The sequence below is a fragment of the Oreochromis aureus genome, linkage group 14 (genome assembly GCF_013358895.1).
Source record: "Oreochromis aureus strain Israel breed Guangdong linkage group 14, ZZ_aureus, whole genome shotgun sequence".
NCBI classification, from domain to species: domain Eukaryota; kingdom Metazoa; phylum Chordata; class Actinopteri; order Cichliformes; family Cichlidae; genus Oreochromis; species Oreochromis aureus.
The window spans coordinates 1,342,446-1,357,173 of NC_052955.1; positions in this window are offsets into that span (position 1 = coordinate 1,342,446).

Below are 14,728 nucleotides of genomic sequence, written 5' to 3' on the forward strand. Positions count from 1 at the left end.
AATGCAGAAACATACCAGAATAACTGAAACACCGATCCATAATAAAAATCAAAGCACCAGAGAAAACATAAAGAACAATCATTCAAAACCAAAACATAAGGAACTCAAAATGCTGGGTCGAACCGACCCCGGACCGTGACAGTACCCCCGCAAAGGCTATTTGAGACAGCCCAACAGAAACACAAACACGCCCCAAAAAAACAGAAAAGCGACCCGACCAGGGCGGGCGGTGGGGGTCCAGGAAGGAGGGCCCGAAGCGAAACAAAACAGCAGCACCAGGAGCCCAAAAACGACACGCGCACAAAAACACTGGCGCACAAAGAACAGCTCAGCAGGAAGTCAGGGGCCCAACCGTGCGGACGGCAACGGCGGCAACAGAAAAACAGTTCAGGGGCCGACCGGAGGTCGCCGGCACAAAGTTCATAAGTCAAGCGGTCGGGGCCGACCAGGTGGGTGGCACAGGCGACAGAGCCGGTCAGGAGGCCGGCCGTGCAGAAACCAACGGCGCGATGGCGTAGAAGCAGCTCAGGGGCCGACCGTGCGGACAGCAACGGCGGCGACGTGGAAGCAGTTCGGGGCCGCCCTCGGCGGCCATGATGGCGACTCAGAGGCCTGGAAAGCGGCGGCGGCGCCGAGGCGGCAGTTGGTGACCTGAGGCGGCGAGGCCCCGCAGCTCCAGGCAAGATAGAGGCTGCGCCAGGCGGCCGGAGCCGATGCAGGTGAGGCTGCAGCAGGTGGCTGGGACGGGCTCCTCGGGCCCTCCAGCTGACGAGGCAGGAACAGGCGGGGCGTGGCAGCCACAGGACCAGGCGGCGTTGAAGCGAAGCAGAGGCTGGACCGAGCGGCGTTGAAGCCGAAGCAGAGGCTGGACCGGGCGGCGGGCTGAAGGCTCGAAGGCGGACCGGGCGTGGATGAAGACACAGAGGCCGGACCGGGCGTGGATGAAGACACAGAGGCCGGACCCGATGGCAGTGGTGCTGCAGGCGAGGCTGAAGCCGAGGTTGAGGCTGGACCAGACGGAGCTGATGAAGCGATGGAGGCTGCAGCTGGCGGCGGCGGTGAAGGCTCTGAGGCTGCAGCTGGCGGCGGCGGTGAAGGCTCTGAGGCTGCAGCTGGCGGCGGCGGTGAAGGCTCTGAGGCTGCAGCTGGCGGCGGCGGTGAAGGCTCTGAGGCTGCAGCTGGCGGCGGCGGTGAAGGCTCTGAGGCTGCAGCTGGCGGCGGCGGTGAAGGCTCTGAGGCTGCAGCTGGCGGCGGCGGTGAAGGCTCTGAGGCTGCTGCTGGCGGGCGGCGGTGAAGGCTCTGAGGCTGCAGCTGGCGGCGGCGGTGAAGGCTCTGAGGCTGCAGCTGGCGGCGGCGTGGAAGCGGAGAGCAGGCGCCAAAGGTGGCGGCGCTGCAGGCGGTGATGGCTGAACGGGCCCCTCGGACCCCCAGCGGAGACAGGCTGCTGAAGCGGGCCTCGGACCCCCAGCGGAGACAGGCTGCTGAAGCGGGCCCCTCGGACCCCCAGCGAGACAGGCTGCTGAGCGGGCCCCTCGGACCCCCCAGCGGAGACAGGAGGCTGAGCAGGCCCCTCGGACCCCCAGCGGAGACAGGAGGCTGAGCGGGCCCCTCGGACCCTCCAGCGGAGACAGGAGGCTGAGCAGGCCCCTCGGACCCTCCAGCGGAGACAGGAGGCTGAGCGGGCCCCTCGGACCCTCCAGCGGAGACATGAGACGGAGGCTGAGCGGGCCCCTCGGACCCTCCAGCGGAGAAGGCAGGTGGCGGCATGGGAGCCGCGGAGTGCTGGATGGGCTCATCAGAGCTTCCAGCAGGAGCTGAGGTAGAGCCAGAGGAATTGGGACCCCTGGCTCAATGTTACGCTGGCCAGAAAACCGAACTGCTACGGAGAACTGGGCCAATGGGTCAGGTGCGAGCTGAGCTACTGGTGGTGGTGAAAGAGGAGTGGGTGGTGGAGTTGATGGCTTCACAGGGGAATGAACTAGAGGCGACTGTACAGGAGACTGAGCTAAAGGTAGTAGTGACGGTTGAGGAGAAAGTGGAGCTGGTGGTTGAGTGGAAGACTGCACTGGGAAGGCTGAACTGCTGGAGACTGCACTGGGGAAGGCTGAACTGCTGGAGACTGCACTGGGGAAGGCTGAACTGCTGGAGACTGCACTGGGGAAGGCTGAACTGCTGGAGACTGCACTGGGAAGGCTGAACTGCTGGAGACTGCACTGGGGAAGGCTGAACTGCTGGAGACTGCACTGGGGACTGCAGTGACGGTTGTGGTTGAGGTGTAACGGGTGGAAGGGTGGCTGAATTGGCTACGGGCCAGGCGACTAATGGCTCAGCTACAGAGTGCATAAATGGCAGGGCTATAGAGTGAATGACTGACTGAGTGGTAGCCTGGACGGCTGAGTGTAGTGAGGATTGTGGTGGAAGAGAAGCAGGTGGCAGTGTGGATGATGGGGCTAAGGGCAACTGAGTTAGTGGCTGGAGTGATAGCTGAGGTGAAAATGGAGCTAGTGGCGGAGTAAATGACTGTGCTAGCGGAGACACAGGAGACGCAGCTAAGAGAGCTTCTGGAGGCTGGGCAGCTAAGAGAGCTTCTGGAGGCTGGGCAGCTAAGAGAGCTTCTGGAGGCTGGGCAGCTAAGAGAGCTTCTGGAGGCTGGGCAGCTAAGAGAGCTTCTGGAGGCTGGGCAGCTAAGAGAGCTTCTGGAGGCTGGGCAGCTAAGAGAGCTTCTGGAGGCTGGGCAGCTAAGAGAGCTTCTGGAGGCTGGGCAGCTAAGAGAGCTACAGGAGGCTGGGCAGCTAAGAGAGCTACAGGAGGCTGGGCAGCTGAGTGAGCTACAGGAGGCTGGGCAGCTGAGTGAGCTACAGGAGGCTGGGCAGCTGAGTGAGCTACAGGAGGCTGGGCAGCTGAGTGAGCTACAGGAGGCTGGGCAGCTGAGTGAGGTAAGGACAGCACAGCTGGCAGTTCTGAAGTCCCACCATGCGGCTGTGGGGTGCGCGGCGTGTGCGACCGTCGATTCTTCCCCACAGACCGGCCGGGCAAAACCTCCAGCGGGGGAGGCTGATGCGGCTGCTCTGGGGTGGCTATTGTCAGTTGTTGGTGGGCAAGGTCCGTTATTTCCCGAGCTTGTGCCACTTCCCGGGCTTTATGCAAACTGGCCAATAAATCCAAACATCCTCTGACCTGGCGGAGATAGGAATTTCCTTCGAGGATTGTTTCAATAGCATTTATCCCCACAGTCTTTGCCCTTGTATTAGATGTGTGGGTTATCCATTCGACTAGGCGTTGGACTCGTATCAGGTCGCTCTCCCCGGGTAAGTCTGCTGGGTCCATGTTGTGGTCGCGTCGTTCTGTCATGAAACGCTGTGTGGCAGGCAGGAGTAGGACCCAAGGTGCAGACACTCAGACTCGAAGGATGAACTCAAAACTCAGCTTTATTGCTGGCAGGGGGAAAGCATACAAAACTAAACTGGGAAATATAAACTTACATTTGACGGGAGGCACACAAGGAAACACACAGCTTGAGGGACTGACGCGACAGTGAGCACAGGAAAACACAGGGCTAAATACACAGAGGGAGTCATCAAGGAATTAGAGACAGAAGGAGAACACAGCTGGGAGGAATAAGACCTAACGAGACAGGGAGAGCAAAGCTGGAACACTGACATCAGACAGGGACATGAACCTTCAAAGTAAAACAGGAAACAGAACACACTTAAGACATGGACTAGACAGAGGCAAACTTGACGCTGCACCACACCGGCAATAATAACAAAATACAACCCGAACCTAAGTCATAATGCAGAAACATACCAGAATAACTGAAACACCGATCCATAATAAAAATCAAAGCACCGAACTTCCTCTTATCTGTGAGTGAGAGTTTCTACTTTCCCATTGCTCTGAGTATTGGTCAGTCTACTGAGTGCTGTTAAACAAATCCTTTTTATGCTGCAAAGAGAAACTACAAGCTGTATTCTATAAAAAGTGGTTACCCTTCAGTTAGCCAACCCCAGAAGGTTGCAGTGTCAACAGAACACAGAGTCTGTGTCTGTGTCTCCATCTGTCTTTATCAATTCTTTCAATTTGTATTAAAACATTGTGAATTATTTGATTTTGTGTCTCATTTCAGCCTGATCCAGCTAAAAACTACAAGGTTTAGGAGGAGATGGAGATGGAGTCAGTGAAGGAGAACATCTCCTCACACAAATATTTCTTCCTGGTTGGCTTTGGTGAACTCGGAGAGCTGAGACCGTGACAAATCCTCCTTTATCCTTGGTCTTTTGTAGTGTTTTTAAGCTTATACGTGGGGGCTTATTTTTCCAAAGGAATTTGGACATATATGAATCTAGGGATCTGAACCAATCTTGCGGCGGTTTAGTTGGGATCATTGAGAATAAATAATTTATTTTGGTAATACCATCATTTTTTTATAGCGGCGACCCTTCCCATGAGTGATATGGGTAGACATTTCCACCTAGCCAGATCACCTTCTACCTTCTTTAAAAGTGGGATATGGTTTAATTTAGTTAGATCTGCAAGCTTGGGAGATACATTAATACCTAAATATTTTATATTTCCGATTGCAGTGGAGTAGAAGAGGAATTATGGAAGGAGCAATTAATCGGAAGGACTGTAGATTTTGACCAGTTAATTGAGTAATCTGATATTCTTGCAAAAGAGTTTATCAGTTCAATCACCCCAGAGATATTGGTTTGTGAATTTTGGAGAAAGAGTAACACATCATCCGCATAAAGGCTGATTTTATGTTCCACGTTCTTGCATTTATGCCCTTAATTACTGAATTCTGTCTAATTGCTGCTGCTAGTGGTTCGATAAAAATTGCAAACAGTGAAGGGAGAGTGGGCATCCCTTCCTGGTGCCCCTCAGGAGACAGAAGCTGGAGGATGTCTGGTCATTTGTTCTCACACAAGCTGTTGGGGAATTATATAATATTTTTAACCAGTTGATGAAAGAAGATCCAAAACCAAATTTGTGTAAAGTTGCAAATAGAAATTTCAGTTAACTCTGTCAAAGCGCTTTTCTGCATCTAAAGAAAATATTGTAGTTTCAAGGTTTTACTGTATGAGTAGTCTATCAAATTAAGTAATCTACGTGTATTTGTTGATGAGTGCCTACCTTTTATGAAACCAGTTTGGTCAGGATGAATTAAGAGGGGTTATTTTCTCTAATCTCTTTGAGAGAGCTTTGCAGATTATCTTGAGGTCTACATTTATAAGGGATATTGGACGATAGCTTGAGGGATATACAGGGTCTTTGCCTGGTTTTAGTAAGAGATTAATGTTTGCAGAATTCATATTTGATGGAAGTCTGCCATTTTCTTTGATTTCCAACAACGTTCTGTATAAAACTGGTGCTAGAATCGTCCAGAATTCTTTGTAGAATTCTGCAGGAAAGCCATCTGGGCCTGGAGCCTTATTATTGGGCATACTTATCAGGGCTTCCTGGAGTTCACCTGGTGTCAGTGGCGAATCCAGTGCCATTGCTTGAGTGTCTAATAATTTTGGGAGAGTTATGTTGTCTAAAAACTGATCAATTTCCTTTTTAGATGGGTTTATTTGTGGTGAATACAACGTTTTATAGAAATCCCTGAAAATGTTGTTTATTTGTTTCGGGTCATATACTGTGTTCCCAGATGAATCTTGAACAGCACATATAGCTGTTTTTTCTTTATTTATTTTTAGCTGGTTTGCTAGAAATTGACGGTTATTACTATGTTCATAATTTTGTAAGCGTAGTCTTTGTACTAAAATTTTGTTTTTTTATCAATTATCTCATTTAATTCTAGTTTTGTTTTGCGTATTTTGTTCAATGTTTCCTGATCTTGGTGGGACGCGTAGGCTTCTTCTAGGGATTTGATGGTTTTTTCTAATTCCTGAATATTTTTGTTTTCTTCTTTCTTTTTTATGTGATGAGAAAGAAATTATTTTACCTCTCATCACAGCTTTCCCTGCTTCCCATAGAACAGAAGCTGATGTTCGGGAGTGTCATTAAAGTCTAAATATGAAGTCCACTCTTTTTAAAATATTTAATAAAGTCTTCATCTTTAAGCAGTGAAGTATTAAATCTCCAGTTTTTACTTGGCGTAGTATTATTCTTGTGCATTAGTGTTAAAGATACAGGAGCATGATCGCTGACAGCTATAGGATGAATCTCAGTGTCTGAAATGTCACTCAGCAGTGAGCTGCTGACCAAAAAATAATCCAGACGAGAGTAGGAGTGATGAACATGTGAGAAGAAAGAATATTCCTTACTGTTGGGGTGAAGGGAGCGCCATGCATCGCAAAGACCAAAGTCGCTCATATACTGTTTGATTATATTTGTGGACTGCCAATTACGCTGAGTTCCTGCTGGAAAATGTCTTTTTAAAAATTGTTTTATTAGTTTTAATCTTTTAACTTTTTGCATCAAGGAAAAATTAAATTATATGCCAAAGTCTTTGACTTAAAGAAATGTGTTTAACAGTTAAACCTATTGTCTGCATATTCCAGCATATAAAATAAAACATTGTTTTGTGTTTACACTCTTTCAAATAGATCCAACTAAAACACAGCAGAAAATAAATAAAATCAAAGATTCAGCAGCACTGAGCCCTGTTGCTCTTAAATCTATTGTCAGCTGTTTAGCAGGACTGGGGCGGGTGGAGGTGCCACAGCGGTCATGTCAGTGGGGGATCTGGGGTTTCTCTGTGAATGTCACATTCCCGTGGCAGCGTGCTCAGTGCTTGCTCAGTGTTTTAATTTAATCTTTCGCTGTAGAAAAAGTTGTCTTCCACTCAGAGTGCACAGCGGACGCTAATGTTTTGTCACTTTTACAGAATCAAACTTAAAGTAATGTGAGTACTTCCACGCTTTAAACCCTGCATGGTCGTACTCTCTCCATCACTCCATATTATCCATTGTTGATCTGCGCACGTCTGTTGCCAGGGCATCTGCGCTTCGTCGTCATTTGTCATGAGACACTGTCACTAACAAAATCACAGTTTAGTAACGCAGTAACGCAGCATGCTTACAGGAAAGTAACAGTAATCTAATGGCTTTTTTGCATTACTAACATTACTCGTTACTTGAAAACATAATCAGATTACAGTAATATGTCACTGCCCATCTCTGAACATGACATGCATGTTGTTGCAGAGAAAACACATGAAGCCGAACTGCAGTACAAAGAACTTTATTGCAGTTCTGTAATACTGAGGGTAAAGCTAAATTATTTATTTTAAGCTTAATTTATAGATATAAAACACTGAAAAATGCAGTGTGATGTTAGGGTCAAAGTGAGGGCACAGTGGGGACTCTTTCATCATGTATACTGTGTGTTTGCACATTAATGAGTCCCAGACGAGGCTCCTCATTGTTTCATCCTCCACAGCAACTGTGATGCAACACAAGGCTCGACCTCAAAGGTCTGTGGCCAGTCAGAAAAAATGGAACTAAATAGACACACCTCAAAAATACAACAACTGACAAATAGGCGATATTGTCCACATTATCTTCCTGTCATAAGAGAATGTAAAAACTTTTTGTTTGTGTGGTTGTTGCAGGAAACAAAACATCTTTCCTGTGGTCACCTCACAGGAGCATAAACACCAAAGCAGAGTCCCAAAGCTGCTCTGAAGAGTGCCCTTCCATTATTCCCTGTGCAGTACTGTGTGTTAATTGGCCTGTAGCTGGTTCAATCCTCCAGAGTATCCAGTGGCCACAGGCCTCTGAGGTCGAGCATTGTGTTGCATCACAGTTGCTGTTGATGAAACAATGAGGAGCTCGTCTGGAACTCATTAGTGTGCAAACACACAGTATAGAGATTGACAGACCACGTGACTTTCGGCGCATTGCTTTGTGGGTACCCGTGGCAACAAAATCAAAACACTGCATCAGGCGCTAGTATTTCCAGCACCGGTAATCATTAATTCTCTGGTTTTAATCCCTATTTGCATTTTATTTGCCCCAAAAACAGTTATGTACAAAGCGACGGAGAACACGGCAGGTCCGTACAAAGACAGACATGACGAAAAGGCAAAAAAAAAACAGGACGAGGAAAAAATCAAATGAGTGAAAGGGTCAGACCCGTGCAGGCGTACAGAGTGGAGTAAGGGCGTCAGCGTGCTGCCCAACTTTCATCACACACATATTTATTATTATATGGTCCTAAGTGTGAGTGCAGACACTCACAAGATGTTTAGTAACTTCAGATCCCTGCAACAAGCCCAGATCCAGTTTACTTTGGTGATTTGGACTATTCCATTTCACAGCTGTTGTTACATTTTTTTCCTTTATCTCCTGTACAGGCCAACGCATCTATTTGTCGTTTCAGGTTGTAGTATTACACAACATTTTCAGATCTAATAGAAATAAAATAAGTGTTTAAGTAATTCATTCAATTTATTGTCTTTATTTATAACTGGCATTATTGTTTCATTATATTATAGAATCTTACAAGAAAGAGGCAAAATTGTAAAAATCCATCATGCTTTATCAGCTGCTTCAGTGAAAAACAAATCAACAATGCAAAAAAAAAAAAGACACTGCAAAACAACATACTGGAAAATAGTTATTCATCACTTGATTGCTTCAATACAACCCTTGGGCACATATATGGGACGTTTTAGTGGCTGTTTTGGTCTTGCTCTCTCTCTTAACCGATCAAATCTGGCTGTGGTAGCAGCTTTAAACTTCGGTCTGACCCAGGCTGATAGAGGTGCCCAGTCTGGATCGCATTCCAGCATTTTGTAGGCTGGTTTTCCTACAAAACACAACAAACATTAGCCCCATAAAGCCACAGTGAACAAAGCAGCATAGCGCAGCGAATTCAATTCAAATCAATATAAGACTTATTTGTTACCTACATCAACAATTATGTTATGATAAATTACGTAATAACTACAACAGAAGGCGTACCTTTGTGGAAATGCTTGGAGCAGACAAACATGTGAGCTGGAGTGTTCTGGGGACGTTATATTTGGTCTTGAATGGCTGCAATCCAGGCCATCCGTCGCCTCTTGTTGTTACCGGAAACACGGCTTGAACAATTTCTCTTCCACGGCGTAATCCGATAAAAAGCGATCTCTTTACCCGTCGGCTTCCCGTGGCTGTCATGCGACCGGCTATTGCAGTTAATAATACAACAGCTTCTTGCCATTTTTTGTGTTTCTTTTATCGCTGTGTGACTGTTTTCATGTGAAAGCCTGCGCTAGTATGGCTTGCCACTCATTCCCAAAATCTTTGCGGTTTTACCCTGGAATGACGTCACATTTTCAATCTCTATACATGATGAAAGAGTCCCCACTGTGCCCTCACTCTGACCCTAACATCACACTGCATTTTTCAATGTGCTATATGCAAAAATAATAATCCTAAAATACAGAATCAAGCTGCTTTGAATTTTTACTTTTTACTTTTGGACATTTTTTTTACTTTTGTATTGAATATTTGGTATTTTACTAGGCTATAAAATTACTGCTGATTGAACTACTGATGCCTGTCTTAGCCACGACACTTTGGATAAAGAGATTTTTAATTTCAAGATTCATATTTTCCTATTCAAATAAAAGTTAAATAAAAATTCTCTCCATCTTCCTTAGCTTTTCCAGGGCCGGGTCAGGGGGCAGCAGCCTAAGCACAGCAGCCCAGACCTCCCTCTCCCCAGCCACATCCTCCAGCTTGTCTGGGGGAACACCAAGGTGTTCCAGGGCCAGCCGAGAGATATGATTGTTGGGTCTGTGTTTCCACAAGCCCCGCTAGTTTAGAGATTTATTCATCATGAAGAAAACAAGACAGTCAGCGATCGATCGATTTACTTGCAAGGGAGGCCTCGGTCGCTATCTCAGAAACGCACTTCGAATCCTATCACGAATGACCCCAAATCCGGCCTCCGCTTGCTGCCTTTTATTGGGAAAACAGTTCACACAATACACATCACAGCAAAAGCACCTCCCACCATAAAACCCCCAAATGGTTCTAAGACAAGGCACTGTGTGTGTATGTGTAAACATCGGTATGCATGTGCAAGAATGTGTGTGTGTGTCTGTATGCATGTGAGGATGTGTGTGTATGTGTGTGTGTGTTTGAGTGAGTGTGCGAGAATGTATGTCTCTCTTTGTGCATGACTTCCAACTGTTTCTAACAACATCCTTAGTCATAAAATGGTAATCTCCCCCACACCCAATATATGGTTCAATTCCTGTATTGGTTCACAATGCACAACACAGTGAAGCCACAAAAAGGCAGGAAGCTTACCACACAAGAATCAGATCTTTCAGATAGGATGTATCTGCAATAAAACCTCCCCCAGCACAGAGTGGCTGGAGAGGTGGTCAGAAACAAAGGAATGTCTTGATCCTATAGATTGAACTCAGACTTACAAATTTAAGGAACACAATGACAACATTGTCAAAGGAATTTGCAAAGAAAAGCGTCTGGACTTCTTTAAGTTGCTTGAAGACGTCCAGACGCTTTTCTTTGCAAATTCCTTTGACTACGATGACCTGGATGACTGAGAACCTTCACAGACACAATGACAACATTCAACAATTAGACTTAACAATGATCTCTCCAGCATGTCCTTGATCTGCAACGGAGGCCTCCTCCCGGTGGGACATGCATGGTACAGATCTCTCAGGAAGTGCCAAGAGGCATCCTTTTTATATGCTCGAACCACCTCAACTGGCTCCTTTCAATGTGGATGAGCAGGGGCTCTACTCTGAGCCCCTCCTGGATGGCTGAACTTCTCACTCTATCTCTAAGGGAGAGGCCACCACCCTTCTGAGCAAGCCCATTTCTGCCGCTTGTGTCCATGATCTCGTCATTTTGGTCACTACCCACAGCTCCTGACCATAGGTGAAGGTAAGGATGTAGATCAACCGGTAAATCAAGAGCTTTTCTTTACACTGAGCTCTCTCTTCACCACAACTGAGTGGTCCGCATCACCATAGCCGCAGCACATATCCATTGGTTGATCTCCTGCTCCCTCCTCCCGTCACTCGTGAGTTAGACCCCGAAATGCTTAAACTCCTCCACTTGGGACAGGAACTCGTCCCTTACGCGAAGTGGGCACTCCACCCTTTTCCAGCCGAGAACCATGGCATCAGATTTGGAGGTGCTAATTCTCATTCCCACTTCACACTCGACTGCAAACCATTCCAGTGTGAGCTGGAGGCAAAAAGCAAAAAGCAGAAATTAGATTCTGAGACTACCCAAATGAAAAACCTTTTGCCACTTGGGTATGCTTGGCTCTGGCTGCCCTTTGTCCATCAATCCAATTTCAATCAATCAATCCAATGTTATTTATACAGCACCAAATCACAACAAAAGTCACCTCAAGGCGCTTTGTATTGTAAGTTAGACCCTACAATAATACACACAGAGAAAAACCCAACAATCATATCACCTGCTATTAGCAAGCACTTTGGCGACAGTGGGAAGGAAAAACTCCCTTTTAACAGGAAGAAACCTCCGGCAGAACCAGGCTCAGGGAGGGGCGGGGCCATCTGCTGCGACCGTTTGGGGTGAGAGAAGGAAAACAGGATAAAGACATGCTGTGGAAGAGAGAGAGAGATTAATAACAGATATGATTCAATGCAGAGAGGTCTATTAACACATAGTGAGTGAGAAAGGTGACTGGAAAGGAAAACACAATGCATCATGGGAATCCCCGGCAGCCTACGTCTATTGCAGCATAACTAAGGGAGGATTCAGGGTCACCTGGTCCAGCCCTAACTATATGCTTTAGCAAAAAGGAAAGTTTGAAGCCTAATCTTGAAAGTAGAGATAGTGTCTGTCTCCTGAATCCAAACTGGAAGCTGGTTCCACAGAAGAGGGGCCTGAAAACTGAAGGCTCTGCCTCCCATTCTACTTTGAAATACTCTAGGAACAACAAGTAAGCCTGCAGTGTGAGAGCGAAGTGCTCCAATACGGGGATATGGTACTACAAGGTCATTAAGATATGATGGGGCAGGATTTTGAATTCTGGATTTAACAGGAAGCCAATGAAGGGAAGCCAAAACAGGAGAAATATGCTCTCTCTTTCTAGTCCCTGTCAGGACTCTTGCTGCAGCATTTTGGATTAACTGAAGGCTTTTCAGCGAGTTTTTAGGACATCCTGATAATAATGAATTACAGTAGTCCAGCCTGGAAGTAATAAATGCATGAATTAGTTTTTCACTCTGAGACAGGATATTTCTAATTTTAGAGATGTTGCCCAAATGGAAGAAAGCAGTCTTACATATTTGTTTAATATGTGCATTGAAGGACATGTCCTGGTCAAAAATGACTCCAAGGTTCCTCACAGTGTTACTGGAGGCCAAGGTAATGCCATCCAGAGTAAGAATCTGGTTAGATACCATATTTCTAAGATTTTCAGGGCCGAGTACAATAACCTCAGTTTGATCTGAAATAAGAAGCAGAAAGTTAGCGTCCATCCAGGTCTTTATGTCTTTAAGACATTCCTGCAGTTGAACTAAATGGTGTGTCTTATCTGGCTTCATGGACAGATAGAGCTGTGTGTCATCAGCATAGCAGTGAAAATTCATGCTATGTCTTCTAATGATGCTGCCTAAGGGAAGCGTGTATCCTGGTGGCGCTGTCACTTGGTGTTCTCCTCTCTCTGCGGTAGAGTATTACTTCCTGTTCCTGCTCAAACACAGTGGTGTTTTTTTTCAGTAGCTTATCTGCTTAGCAATTTAATTACAAACTTTTAAATACATTCCTTTTTTATACTATAATCTTTACGTGTTTCATCTGAAGCACACATTCTGTGTTGTCACTACCTAATTTATAGCCAAAGTATTCACTCACTGTGTTTTTACTATTTCGCTAGCTTAGCTTAGCTCGTAGCCAAAACGCTAGCACCATGGCCTCTTCACCTGTCCCTTCTGCACTTTCCTGCTCAGTGTGTCAGATGTTTAGCTACTCCTCGGCTCCTCCTTTAGCAGTAATGATACCTGTAACAAATGTAGCATATTTGCAGCTCTGGAGGCCAGGATTGCTGAATTAGAGACTCTGCTTCGCACCCTTCATCCACCCGTAGCTAGCCAGGCCCCTGTAGCTGGTGCAGCCGAAGGTAGCGTTGGCCCCGCTACCTGTTCCCTGGCAGACCCCAAGCAGCTGGCGAAAGAGGGCGGCTGGGTGACGGTGAGGAGGAAGCATAGTCTTAAACAGAAGCCCCAGGTACACCACCAACCTGTTCATGTGTCTAACCATTTTTTCCCCACTCGGCGACACACCACACCGGGGTCAAACTCTGGTAATTGGTGATTCTGTTCTCAGACATGTGAAGAGAGAGACACCGGCAACCATAGTCAATTGTCTTCCAGGGGCCAGAGCAGGCGACATTGAAGGAAATTTAAAACTGCTGGCTAAGGGTAAACGTAAATTCAGTAAAATCGTAATTCATTCAATTTCTCTGGTCCCCTCCCCAATCAGTCCAGGAGTGACATGTTTAGCCGCATGTTCTCCTTAAATTGCTGGCTGTCTTAGTGGTGTCCCAGAAACGATGTGGGCTTCATAGATAATTGGCAAACCTTCTGGAGGAAACCTGGTCTTGTTAGGAGAGACGGCATCCATCCAACTTTGGATGGAGCAGCTCTCATTTCTAGAAATATGGACAAGTTTATTAAACCCCCCAAAATATGACTATCCAGAGTTGGGACCAGGAAGCAGAGTTGCAGTCTTACACGCCTCTCTGCAGCTTCTCTCCTCCTGCTACCCCCCCAAAAACCCATCTCCATTGAGACTGTGTCAGCTCCCAAACAGACAAAAAAAAAAAAACTAAAAACCAGCAATAAACAACTTAAACATAAAAAATCACAAAGAAAGAACAATACAGTATCCACATCTGAACCAAAGAGTAAAACAGTGAAATGTGGATTATTAAATATTAGGTCTCTCTCCTCCAAGTCTCTGTTAGTACATGACTTAATAATTGATCAACAAATCGATTTACTCTGCCTTACAGAAACCTGGTTGCAGCAGGATGATTATGTTAGTTTAAATGAATCAACACCCCCGAGTCATTCTAACTACCAGAAACCTCGAAACACAGGCCGAGGGGGTGGTGTGGCAGCAATTTTTCACACCAGCCTATTAATTAATGAAAGACCAAGACAGACTTTTAAATTCATTTGAAAGCCTGATGCTTAGCCTCGTCCAACCCAGCTGTAAAACTCAGAAACCAGTCTTACTTGTTATCATCTATCGTCCACCTGGGCCTTACACAGAGTTTCTCTCTGATTTCTCAGACTTTTATCTGATTTAGTGCTCAGCTCAGATAAAATAATTATTGTGGGTGATTTTAACATCCATGTAGATGCTAAAAATGACAGCCTCAACATGGCATTTAATCTGTTATTAGACTCAATTGGCTTCTCTCAAAATGTAAAAGAACCCACCACCACTTTAATCACACTCTAGATCTTGTTTTAACATATGGCATAGAAACTGAACATTTAACAGTGTTTCCTGAAAACCCTCTGCTGTCTGATCATTTCCTGATAACATTTACATTTACAATAATTGATTACACAGCAGTGGGGAGTAGACTTTATCACAGTAGATGTCTTTCTGAAAGTGCTGTAACTAAGTTTAAGAATATAATCCACCCACTGTTATCATCTTCAATGCCCTGTACCAACACAGAGCAGAGCAGCTATCTGAACGCTACTCCAACAGAGGTCGATTATCTTGTTAATAATTTTACCTCCTCACTAAGTACGACTCTG